The sequence below is a fragment of the Solanum verrucosum genome, unplaced genomic scaffold (assembly GCF_900185275.1).
Source record: "Solanum verrucosum unplaced genomic scaffold, falcon-dt-bn FXZP01000012.1, whole genome shotgun sequence".
In the NCBI taxonomy this organism is placed as follows: Eukaryota; Viridiplantae; Streptophyta; class Magnoliopsida; order Solanales; family Solanaceae; genus Solanum; species Solanum verrucosum.
In genome coordinates, this window is record NW_026020063.1 from 178,877 (window position 1) to 192,827 (window position 13,951).

General features: G+C 38.0%; 1 pseudogene; it reads left to right on the forward strand.

Moving 5' to 3' along the window:
• Positions 1-679: 679 nt before the first annotated feature.
• Positions 680-13,524, forward strand: LOC125823514 (mediator of RNA polymerase II transcription subunit 20a-like; annotated as a pseudogene).
• Positions 13,525-13,951: the final 427 nt, after the last annotated feature.

The window sequence follows — 13,951 nt, forward strand, 5'->3', positions numbered from 1 at the left end:
TAAAGATAAATATTTATTATTATTCTATTTCTATATTTGAGGAAGATTAATAAAAACTATTGATTCCACAAAGAATGAAAATTCTCTTTTAATTACCTAATAAGTATAAAAAAATAATTTATCATATAAAATTAAACAAATATACTACGTACTTTATTTTAATAAAATGATTTCATATTTGAGCATGAAATTTTTTACTTGTTTTTGATCCTTCAAAGAACAAATTTCTCTTATAAAAAAGTATACTATTTTAAGAGAAATAAATATAGAGACTAGATACAATTTGGACAAAATATGATCTTGACCTACATTTTAGGATGACTATTTATTATTTTCTATTTCTATCTTGGATGCTAATTAGGAAAAATTATTGATTCCCCTATAAATTAAAAGGAAAAAGAAATACTATTTTTATTACCTAATAAGTATAACCATAAAAGGTAAATTAGTTAATTTTAGTAACAAAATCCAAATATGGCATGAAATTAATGACTTGATTTATGTTCAAGGTACTTGTCGTGCTATAAATACGGTTGTATTATTTCATATACTTTCAAAGTATAACATAGAGATTTTAACATTCATTCGCTTATCTTTGCTTGCATTAGCCAAAATCTTTTTCTTTTTGGATGAATTTTTTGTTAAGAGGAAAGAGAAAAATGTACTTGCAATCAACAACATGCCAATCAAATAGTAACGACTTTGTATTCACTATAACATAACATTTTTGAAAGATTTTGGTGTGTATGTTTAAGTGTATAATTTGTTACTTTATTTGTTAGGGTTTCACATTGGCAGCCAAATGCAGGTACAACAGTCAACAATCAAATACTGATAGAAGTATCTCGATGTGTTGAGAGCATTAATGGTGTTAAAGAAGGAAGATGGAAAAATACTTTTACCTTCTATAAGCCCATACTCAAAGGTATTTATTACTTAATAAATCATATGTCTGTAAACACAAAATAAAGGGATAATCTTTTTTTTTTCTCTGGATGCATTATAAAGTTTGCATTTGGGAAATTTTTCACTTCTGTAAGATAAATTATATAAAAGCAAAGTAGTATTGAAATAATTTGGGTCAAGAATAGATCAAAATGATAGAGGATGATTGGTATATCCGATCACCCAACATTATATAGTTAATTGATTGATTAGTCCTTTTTTGTAAGACAACCTTTTTTGGAAGAGTGGTATAGTCATAGAGGAGCACAAGCAAGAACATTTCAATAAACAAAGATTGCTCAGTAACATTTTTGAGCTACTCCTTTAAACGTTAATTTGGCTTGTTATATTGTACACATGTGAACCTATTTCAACCTCGCATTTCTAACTTACACATCATGTCATTTTAAGAGCACTTTTGTGGCCATATACACGATTTAATTGTTGATTGATTTTTTCTTCTTTTACTAGAACAAGCAAATGTGTCAGAATTTCCCCAAAACTTTTTGGGTATTTCACTTCAAGAACAACCCAACAAGTTTTACATGGCACTTAGTAGGCAACGACTGATCGTGGAAGCAGAGTCATCAATGCAAACGATAATGGAGAACTTACAGTCTTACAAAATGAAGGTTGCACTTAATTGTGAGGTTTGTATTATTGAGATCTGCAAATTATTGTTCTAATTGTAGGAGGATGATATACTTATGTAGCACTATCAATAGTCATGGCTTTATAAATTTAAGTGTCTACAAATGATATTATCTATGTTTATTCTGCTTTAGGAAGATTAAAGAACTTCCCACTCTAATATTACTATTTACCTTATAAAAATGTGAATATTGAAGAACTTAGAGATGATAATGGCTTACATGTTAGTTCATGTAATCACCAATCAATCATAAAATAAAGCTTCAATTCTTATAGAATTGTGTCATCCAATCGGTTGACCATTGACCAAATGTACTTTTCCAAATGAGAACCCATTCATTGAACTGATCAACCTTGTTCCTTGCAATTGCAAAAGCATTATATATTGTTGGTGAATGTTGTATGTTCTCTACTATGATTCTTGTAATATATTTTGTTTTATATTTTCCTCGCTTTGATTTGTGGAATTCTAGAAAAGACCTTACTTCTTCTTCATAAACACTCATTAAAATATTTGATTGATACAGGGGTTTCAATATCGACTTGGTGACTTTCGACTACGAGTAGGCAAAATTGTTCCAATAAATTCTAAGAACTTGAGAGGAATAGTATTTGTCACGCCCCGAGGCTATCCCCTAGATGCGGACACGAGACCTAGGATCACGAGTGACCCCAAGCTAACCCTGCTGGCATAATCATAAGCATACTAAAGATAAACTGAGCAATAAAACTGTGTGGAAACTAAATCATATAGAAATCTGAAATGATGGGGAATACCCATATACTAAATCTGAATATATGAAAAACAGAGAGTTTGAATACAAGTGAAAAGTCAAACTCTAAGACTATAGCTGAATCTAACTATGTCTGAAATAAAGCCTCTACTGATTAGAAATGTTGGGACAAGCCCCAGCTAGATCTAGCAAAACTGAAACTAAAACTAAAAGCGAAAAAATAATCATGTTACTTGCCCTCGAAGGATGAGGACTCACCACTGATGCTTCTAAACTGAAGACCGGGAACCGATCTATGCGTGATCTGACTGATGAGGACCTGAACCTACATCATGAGATGATGTAGCGCAAAGTATGTGTCAGTAGTTGAAAGGTACTGAGCATGCAGGATAGAGTAAAATTGAACAAAAAAATAACTGAAACAAAGCATATATATGTACAGTGACATGAGATAAGCATGATACAACTGAGAATACTGAACATGAAATACTGAATGCAATGACCAAGTTTATAACACGTTGAGACTGAATACTGAACTATACTGATAACATGGTCAAATGCAATAGAGTCTGACTGAATTGTAAGGGAGGTAATAGTAACCGACATAAAATCACATGAGCTAAATGTGGAGTCTGATGTATACTCCCCATCGAGAGGACCCAATATGCCCAACCGTCAGTTGGGTTACCATATTATCATTGATAGTAGACACTTGCATTGAAAGTTGTGTCATTGATCACGATAAGCATCAAAATGGCGTCGCTGCCGGGGAGTGCTGTTATTTGAGAATTCTTACATTGGTAAATTGTTTGTTCTTCATAGTTGTAGATCACTTACTTAATTTTTAGTTTTGTATTTTGCTTGTTTGTTCTTTGAAACAAAGAAGGTGAGAGTGTCAAGCAGTACTCGTGAGCAAATGGAGTTTCCTCCATTAGAAGTAATGATGTTCAGGGATCACATTGTAACCTTCAAAAAATTAGAAGGTGAACGGATTCATGAAGCATGGGCAAAGTTTAAATCGCTTCTGATTTAATCCCCCACCCATGAAATTCCCAATATAGTCCTCCTGGACTACTTCTACATAAGTATTAGTCCCAAAAACAAAGCATTGGCTGACCAACTCATTCCGGGTGGTATTACACAACAGCCTTATACGATAGCAGCCCACCTGCTTGATCTCACGGCTGAATCAAACCAAGAAGTAGAGAAGGACTTCATGTTGGCCGCGTTGATGACTTAAATGGATGAGTTGGCCAAAAAGATAGCGGAGATTGAAGTCCAATGCAAAAGGAAAGACAGATATGTCCCCTCTCATGAGCGAGGAAAGCCCAAGGTCAATGAGGGTAAATGTGTCGAAGGATGCTCTCAATTATTTTCAACAAGGTAAGTGAGCATGATAGGGTACTGGAAGCGATGAATGAGAAAATCGAAGTGATGAAACAGATGATTGGTTCTCATTCCAAAAACATTTAGCTGCTCGAGAACCTTACAGGTCATGTGATGCCTCATCTCCATCCGCCACAAAGCAGGGGGTTGCCAAGTGATGTTTTGGCTAATCCCAAAAGTGAAGTTTAGGTGTTAACCTGCATCGTGCCATGACTTTAACTAAGGCGTTATTTGGGAGGCAACCCAAAACCCTTTATTGCTTTATTGTTGTTTTAGAAATAATAGTGTGTTGAATGAACAGGTTAAAGTATAAAGAGTGTGTGGAAATTGCGTTTGGCGAGCTAATAGTTCCATTCAGCGAATCGCCGAACAGGTTGGCGATTGCGATGAAAATCGTCGTTTAGACCTTCACTTTGACTGAAGGTCCTGTAAGACTCGGCGAGGTAAATGACCATTTGGCATGTCTCCGATTGGATCGGTGAGTGCGACTAATGTCGCCAAATGGGTGCGAACTAGACGGTTTATAATTGCCAAAGGTCCTAGAATTTGAAATCCTTCATTTTCCCTCACTTTTTCACCTTCCCAAACTCACACATGCACTCTAGTTTTATATTACTTGCATTCTTGGAGTATTTTGGTTGATTGATTTGTGCTTGGAGTCGGATTACAGTGCTTCCTAGCATCTCAATATCCATTTGATCAGCACAAAAGGTTAGTGTCCCGAACCCCATAACTATCTTGTTAAAATTGTACTCATTTGCAAATCTTGTAAGCTTGTCGAAATCTGTTGAACCTCCCTGATTGGGCTTAATTGTTTATGTGCTGATTTTTCTTCGATGGCCCCGCCTTTATTGCCTAAACTGTGAAATCTTTTTCTCCAATGCATCGAGTGGAATTAATGTGTGATGAGTGGTATTCATATGTTATGGGTCGTGGTCGAATTTGTGCCTTTTGTGCGTAAATTGCGTTTTTGGGGGTTGTGGGGCTGATTTTGAGAAGTTGGGTTAAAAGTAGACACGTTGGGTCATTTGGCGAGCTGTGACGAGCTCGTCGAACTATTTTACGGTTTGCCTAATTACCTTATCTCTCCCTTATTATCATGTTTTATTTGTTGTGGCGTCTGTAACTTTCAGCGAGAAGTATGAGGTCGCCAAGAGCACTCGACGACTCGCCGAAGTCTTATTATTCGCCCTTTGTCTGCATCCCTAACTCATTCTGCACCGTGACCTTCGGCGGATTGTCTATGGCTCGCCAAATGTATTCGGCGGCACACCGAATGGACTATCTAGATTTTCTGCAACTGAATGTCTTTGTTTTGGTTGTCAAATATGCTCTAACATTATCTCAAGACTTCGCAGACATGGCCAGACCAAAAGTTGCAGGAAGAAACATGCCACCCAGACACATAAGAGCACAAAAGTTCAGAAGAACTGCAAGACGCGAGAAAAAGACAGCCAGTTCGAGAAGGAGGATGCCCATCAACCCTAATGTCCCTTCATGGGCTCGAGGGTTCAGCAATGTGATACACGTCTTTATGGCAGCTCACGAGTTGGACAATAAGATCGAGGCTAATATCGCTGCAGAAGCTGCATCAGAGCAAAAAGAAAAAGAGAACCAGAAGCAAAATGACAACACTCCGGGCACTAATGCCTGGACAGATGGAGCGACTGCTTAGCCAGGATCTCTTCTTTACCTCCCTCTCTGTCTTTCTTTAATTTTCATTTTGGATATTTTGTCATGTGCATCTGAGGACAAATGCTTTTTAATTGTGGTGGGGTGAGGCCCACCTTTATGTGCTACTCGTGTTCGTGTTTTGTTGATGTATTTTGGGTTGTTCTGTTTAAAATTGTGTTAATACTGCTTTTCTGTGGATGATTGAGCTTATGCCTTCTTTTATTTATTTTATTTCAAAATGATTTTAACTCGTCTGAAAATTTTTGCCACCTCTTGTGTGATGAATGTGGTTGTTCTTTTGCAAAATTTAAGTCTCGGTCCCGATCAATACCGATGACTTGAATAGTGCTCTTAATCGAACGAACATGAATGTACGGCTACGATGAGGCCAAATGAAGTTACATAGATAATATGTGAACTCTTTGCATCTCGTTGTGATTAGCCATTTATCAAATCGATTCTCTTGTGATGACCGTTGCACACTAGCAAAAGTGTGGAGTCTTGTTAGACTTAAGTGTCGATGCCTTGTGTGATAAGCTTACCTGGAACCATGCATGAAAACACCTAGAATTTGTCATGTTTGTCCGGTTGACTAAGTAAGACTTTCTCTTGATATGATCTCAGGCAACTTCGAAGAGTGTGAACCAATTTGACATATACCTTTTCTGTGACCTACCTTGTGAGCGTGTGATTCTTTCTTGAACACCCTTTGAGCCTTACCCTTCTTTGGAAGAAACTTGATGAAAACTAGACAATTCTTAATCCATTACCTATAATCCTCTTGAATTGTGGCTAATTGAATAGCCAACTTAGGCCAAAGGCCTAAGTTGGGGGTGTGGTGAAAAAGAAAAGGGAAAGTCAAGAAGTGCAAGAAAAGTCTCTTTTAACCCATGGTGTTGAGAAAAATGGAACCCCTCCATATAAGAAAAAAAGAGAAAAGAGAAAGAAAAAAAAAGAATGAAAAAGAAAGTTGTGGAATAAAGTATAAAGGAGATAAGGTTTCCAAACAATCCATGGAAAGTGAATAATAGAATAACCTATGATGCACTAATGAAAATGATGAAGGAAAAAGAAAGGAGGTGTTGAGAGCACCACATTTCATGAGGATAAAAGTCACTGAGCCTAAATGACCATACCTTTACACTCAGCTCCGTTACAAGCCTTGTTAAGACCTTAGTGATCTTGAGAAAGTCAAAACAAATGTTGATTGGAAAATACGGACAAACCTATGGGTGAAAGCATGCATTGCGTTCATCTTTATGAGTGTGAGTGTTGTATCTGATTCCTGAACGTTATATTGATTATACCTTTGCGTGTGAAAATGGAATCATCATTTGTGTGAGGGCATTCGAAGGCTTTTATTGAGCTTGAACTTGCATTTGAAGCAAGTATTGCGAGCTTGAGAATCTTTGGTAATAGTGTGTCAAAACTTGAATCTTTGAGTACACAATTGATCTTTGCACAAGTAAATTGAGTCTTGTTGTGTGCATCTATGATTGAGTCTTGTGTAGCACTATTCGAGACACCCTTTTTGAACGGCTGAACTTGAGTTTGCTTGAGGACAAGCAAAAATTTAAGTTGGGGGTGTTGATAAGTCCACAAATTGGACTCATTTAGGGCTATATTTTAATAGAAATTGTGTCCTCAAATGCTTATTTTATCTCAATATCTGATGAAAACCCTTAAGTTTTAGGTATTTGATGTTTGAAGGAAAGCATGGACACTATGTCGCAAAAAGGAACGAAAAGGTTGAAAAGAACGAAAAAATGAAGGCATAAGGATCGCTGAGTTCACTTGGCGAGTCGCCGAAGGGTCTTACTTCACCTTTTATTCTAGTGTGCTGAGCCTTGAAGGAAAGAATCAAGTCGGCGGAAAAAAGAAGCAGTCGGCGCATCGCCGAGAAGTTCCGCGAAGCAATACCATGTCTCCCAATGACCCAGAGCACGACGATGCTGAAGGCTGGTTCAAGATGGCGATGAACTACACCAAAGGTTAAATCACCGAGTTGATCGACGATTCAGACTAACGACACCGAATGATCCGCTGCAGCACAAATCTGTGAAAGCTATAAACACTAGTTGGAGTTGTAGTTTTAAGAGTGAAACAATTATTATAATTTTCATAGAGAATATTAGTTTTTCATACTTTTGCTCTGAGTTTGAGAGGGTTTTGAAGACTTGAAGAAGAAGAGGATTTTATCTCCAAGGATTTGGACTTGGGTCTCTTGGATTCTTCATTCCTGGCATGTAACAAGACTTAAATCTTAATATCCATTTGAATGCAACATCATTTAGGTATAAATTTCTATCTTATGTTGTGTGGCTAATAACCCCAATTCTTGGGGTGTGATTTTGTGAATATGGGTTAGATTAGTTGTTGGGTCTTGCTTGTTGATAGTTTAAATGTAGTTTAATTTTGATTTTGCTTAGTAGTTGTGGATGAATCTAATGGATTTGTAGTTGCAAATACAAGTTTACTCATGTGTTTTCGGCTTGCTCGAAAGAGAAGTCGTGAAACCAAGACTACTAAATTGATGGCCTAAGAAGTGGGTCGACATGAGGTTCTGCTCGAGAGAGTGAACCCTAGTCCCATATCCTAACACTCAGCTTGAGAGAGTGAGTGTGGTAAGGCGTAGGCTGGTATTCATGCGACAAGTGGGTGTCCGAGAGGAACCCATTTGAAATGGGGTAAGTTGCTCGCGAGAAAGCTTATTTCCGTTTAAAGCTTAGCCTAGTCAAAATTACTCTATAAGTTTTCTATCAAAATCATGTACCCAACAATCTTGTTTATCCCATGTTCCAATCACATCCCAAGAATTCCCCTCTCATTCATAGATTTCTTTGTTATTTTTACTGTTTTTGCTATACTTGTGACAAAACCCCCAAATCGATATTTGACACTTTTGTGTCACCCCCTTTAATTTATTATGTTTTTAATCGTTAATGTCTTTAGCTATGACAAGTTAGAACTAAATTCTAGTTTGCTACTAATTCTCAAAACCGCTCCCTTGGGATACAACCCCAACCCTCGGTTGGGTTACTATATTATCATCAATCATAGACACTTACATTGGAAGTTGTGTCATTAGTCACGATAAGCATCACAAACCTAAGAAACTTTTGATATCTGTAGGAGAGGTTGGTCTGGGTCATTGTTTCACCGAGTCTATCTTCTGAGAATCCACTCGGATCCCTTCACTAGACACAATATGCCCAAGGAAAGCAACTGACTGCAACCAAAACTCACATTTGCTAAACTTAGCGAATAACTGGTGATCTTTGAGAGTTTGTAGAACAACCCTCAAATGATTCGCATGTTCTTCCTCATTCCTAGAGTAAATGAGTATATCATCAATAAAGACGATAACGAACAAGTCCAAATACTGCTTGAACACTCTATTCATCAAATCCATGAAAGTTGCAGGAGCATTGGTTACTCCAAATGACATAACTACAAATTCATTATGACCATATCGAGTTCTGAAGGCTATCTTCGAAATGTCACTATCTCTGATTCTGAGTTGATGATAACCACATCTGAGGTCTATCTTTAAGAAATGACTAGCACCTTGAAGTTGGTCAAATAAGTCATCAATCATGGGGATGGGGTACTTATTCTTGATTGTGACCTTGTTCAACTGCCTATAGTCAATGCACATTCTGAGAGAACCATCTCTCTTCTTAACGAACAACACTGGTGCACCACAAAGGGAAATATTGGGTCTGATGAAGCCATTATCTAGAAGGTCTTTCAACTGCTCTTTCAATTCCTTAAGCTCAGTTGTAGCCATTCTGTAAGAAAGAATAGAAACAGGCTAGGTATTTGGAAGGAGATCAATTCCAAAGTTGATTTCCCTTATGGGAGGAACTCCGGGAATATCTTCTGGAAACACTTCTGGGAACTCATTGACTACTCGGACTGACTCAAAAGTTGGGGTTTCAGAGCTAGAATCCTTTACTCGAACTAGATGATAGAGATAACCCTTATAAATCATCTTTCTGGCCTTAAGGTAAGAAATGAATCGACTCATAGGCGCTAAGCTACTACCCTTCCATTCTACGATTGGTTCATCGGGAAACTAAAAACGAACAATCCTAGTTCTACAATCGACGTAGGTATAACAGAAATGTAACCAATCCATTCCTAGAATGATATCAAAGTTTACCATTTCTAACTCTAAAAGATCTACTGAGGTGACTTTCTGGGAAATTGTGACAGAGCAATTTATGTATACCCGTCTAACTATAACTGGGTCACTAACTGGAGTAGAGACCGAGAAGGGTTCTGAGAGAGTTTCTTTAATAACATTGAAGTTGACTGCTATACAAGGAGTTACAAAGGAAATAGTAGCCCCTAGATCTAACAATGCATAAACATCAAGTTCAAAGACTCATCACGTACCAGTGACTACATCATGAGAATCTTCCTGATCCTGGCGAGCCTAGAGAGCATACAACCTCTTTTGGCGCTGACCACCAATTGTACCACATGCATTACCCTGTTGAGTCGGGCGACCTGCTGGTGCTGCTGAAGTTGTGGACTGAGCTCTACCATTGTTACCTCCTTGACCCTATTTAGAAGGACAATCGTTTAACCTATGACCAGACTAACCACACCCAAAACATCCTTCATTTCCTGCAAGTCACTCGCTCGGATGTTTCTTACCACACTTTGGACAAGTTGGGTAGGTTCTGGTGCCTGAAATACTACCTTGAGTCTTAGAGCCTGATGCCCTACCTTTTTTATCATTACGGAACTTGAAGGATGGAACACTAGCTGATGAAGGTGCTAGAGTTGAAGACTTCTAGTGACCCTGCGAGCGATTTCCACCACCCAATTTCTGTGGAGAATACTCATAGTTCCCAGTCCTAGACTTCTTATTCTCCTTGGCTTGTTCCCTAAGCTTATCACCATCAACCTGCTGAGCATGAGTCATTAGCCTAGAGATGTTCGTATCTCACAGCAACATAGCATTTCTACACCATGTTTTCAGTAAATCGGATACCCCATACATGAACTTGTTCATTTGAGCCCTGGAATCAGCAACCATGTGAGGAGCAAACCTAGAGAGTTGGGTTAACCTGAGTCCATACTCTTGGACTGTCATAGAACCATGCCTTAACTCATAAACTCCTGAGCTTTTGCCTCCCTTAACTCTCTTGGGAAGAACCTGTCCAGAAAGGTCTCACTAAAGCAATCCCAAGTGATAGGAGCTGCATCTGTACCCCTGCATTCTTTCCACTGAGTATACCAGATATGAGCTACATCCTTAAGTTGGTAAGATGCCAACTCAACCCGATCATTTCCAGTTACCTTCATCACTCCAAAGATCTTCTTGACCTCATCAATGAAGTTTTGGGGATCCTCACCAATCTGCGATCCTAAGAACTCAGGCGGATTTATCCTAACAAAAACCCGAACTCTAGATGCAGCTGACCCAACATTAGCATTTGTCGGAACTGGAGTCTGCTAGTTGTTCTGGTTGGTCACACTCTGAGCCAACAATTAGATAGCGTTCCGAAATTCAGCATTCAAAACTTCCTGATCTGGGACTTGAGGAGCTGCGTTTGCATTCCTAGCATTCGCATTCCTTATGTAAGCTCTACAAGGAGGCATGATCTGAAAGTGCATAACAAAGGATTAGCACGAGGAATTAGATCATACCTTACGCACGATAAGAGTAACAAAGTAATTTGAAGTTTTTTCTAAAACAGTTTGCAGCCTCCTTTTCATTAGATGTGGTGCACTTCGCACCCATGAAAAAGACTCTACTTAGTGCGGCTTTTTAGACATCCTAGGACTCTTAAACCTAACACTTTGATACCAAGTTTGTCATGCCCGAGGCTACCCCCTGGACGCGGACACGGGATCTAGGATCACAGGTGACCCCAAGCTAACCCTGTTGGCATAATCATAAGCATACTAAAGATAAACTGAGCAATAAAACTGTGCGGAAGCTAAATAATATAGAAATATAAAATGATGGGGAATACCCATATACTAAATCTGAATATATGAAAAACTAAAAGTTTGAATACAAGTGAAAAGTCAAACTATAACACTATAGCTGAATCTAACTATGTATGAAATAAAGCCTCTACAGACTAGAAATGTTGGGACATGCCCCAGCTAGATCTAGCAGAACTGAAACTAAAACTAAAAGCGAGAAAAGAATCATGTCACTAGCCCTCGAAGGATGAGGACTCACCACTGATGTTGTTGAACTGAAGATCGGGAATCGATCTATGCGTGATCTGACTGTTGAGGACCTGAACCTACATCATGAGAAAATGTAGTGCAGAGTATGCGTCAGTACTTGAAAGGTACTGAGCATGCATGATAGAGTAAAACTGAACAATAACATAACTGAATCAAAACATATATCTATAAAATGACATGAGATAAGCATGATACAACTGAGAATACTAAACATGAAATACTGAATGCAATGACCAAGTTTATAACATGCTGAGACTGAAATACTGAACTATACTGATAACACGGTCAAATGCAATACAGTCTAACTGGACTGTAAGAGAGCTACTAATAACTGACTTAAAACCACATGAGCTAAATGTGGAGTCCGATGTATACGCCCCATCGAGATGACCCAATATACCCGGCCAAAGGTATAGAGGCATACTGGTGTGATCACTAAAATGATGCCCACGGAGGGGACTTATAACCTACGGGGTACGTAGTTCTAGGACTTGAGGGTGTCTGACCCTAGTCCACTCGGTATTAAGCTTCCCATATGATTAAGTAATTTAACACATTATATTTGAAATATTGTCTTACTGGATAGCTCAAAATACTAACATGCAAAATCTGAGAATGCAACATTAATATATTGATAATGACACATTCGAAACTGAGGCATATATGTATGAAAATATCTGAATTATCTGAAATAGCTGACCTAGCAAGTGTAATTCATGAACTAAAGAACTACATAGCTAGGTTTCTGAATTTATGAAGGAAACTATACTAAAACATGCTCAAAGCCATGATTAACTAATTTGAAACATTAAGTAACTAATTCACAATAATCTACTATAATTCTAGAAACCCTAGGTCTAGTTGATAATAAGGGAATCAAGAATCTGACTGAAATCTGGGGACGTAATAGGCGAAAGGAACCCACTAGTGAAATCCCACATACCTGGTGACGAAATTCACAAAGAAATTTTTTGATTTTGGGGCTGGAACTGATGGAACCTTGTTGCGTTCTTTAACTAGGGTTCTTGACCTTCTTCTCCTATTACGCTCTAATTTCTCTAAGGTTTGATGAATGATTTGACTTAGGTAAGTTCTAGTTATGTTTCTAGGCTAAAACTAACCAAAACCACGTAGTTTAGGGTCTAAACGACTTAGTTTAGGGGTCCAATGCATAAGGAAAAAACCAAAAGACCCCTGACTTAATTAATGTCGGGGTCACCAACGAACGGGACAGACAGACCGTCGATCGACTGACGGTCCGTGCTGGTCAACCGTCAGTCATGACCGGAAGCTGGTTCTTGGGGGTCTGATCCACGGACGCGGACCACGGTCCGTGGGTCCGATCGTGGGTCGACCCTTAGAGGGATTTTTTGGCTAAGTCTGGGGAGGGCTTTCAGGTGTGAACCATGGACAATCGGCACGGGTCGTAGGTCACCCTACGGTTCGTGGGTTGCACCTGCAACTTCTGGAAATTCTGCATTAGGTCTGTTTTCAGATACGGGGTGTTACAGTAATGAAGGTATGAAATACTTTTAGAGATTTATTTTCGGTTAAAGCTTTTTATGTGATTAAGCCTTTTTTTTAAAACATAGCTATGGTAAGTACTGCACTAATTTTAAGCAGTTTCCATTATGAGCATGCTTACCTCATAATATGTTTGTTTCTTTTGTAGATGGAGTATCTTCCGATTTCCTCATGGGAAACATCACATCTAATTATGCGTAAATTCTTCGAGATATTGAAGGAAACTCTTGAAAAAAGATCATTACTAGGTTAGTTTGTACATGTTGAACCAAAATTTTCAGAGTTTGGCCTCTCTGATCAATACACTTCACAACACACGGTTGTACAATAGACTAGCATCTTGGCTCAAATGGTAGCAACATCTCAATCATCACAAGCAACGAGAAATTAGAATGTTTTGTTGACATTATAAGTCTTCATAAATGAGTTCTTTGTGTTCATAATAACTTGGGAATATGCACATAGAACATGATATCATAATACAACTACTTTTCATTTACTTGCAACAAATTCAATAGTAAGCACTCTAAAAGCTACTATGATTTCAGATCAATGAAATTTCTTTTCTCTTTAGTGGGTGATATGGAAGTTAAATATTTTATTTTTCTGAAGAATTGTACTTATATAAGATTGTCTAGAGAGTACTACTTTTTGCTCAAAAGGAAATATGATATATATGTTAATATTACTATAGGAAATTAAAGCATCGTAGATCATTTAGAGAGGAATTTTGGTAGTGCAATTGGTTGGCTACATGAACTTTCATCATGATGAGAGTTTGACTCCACATCTTGTAATCTCCTTTCCATTTCCCTCAT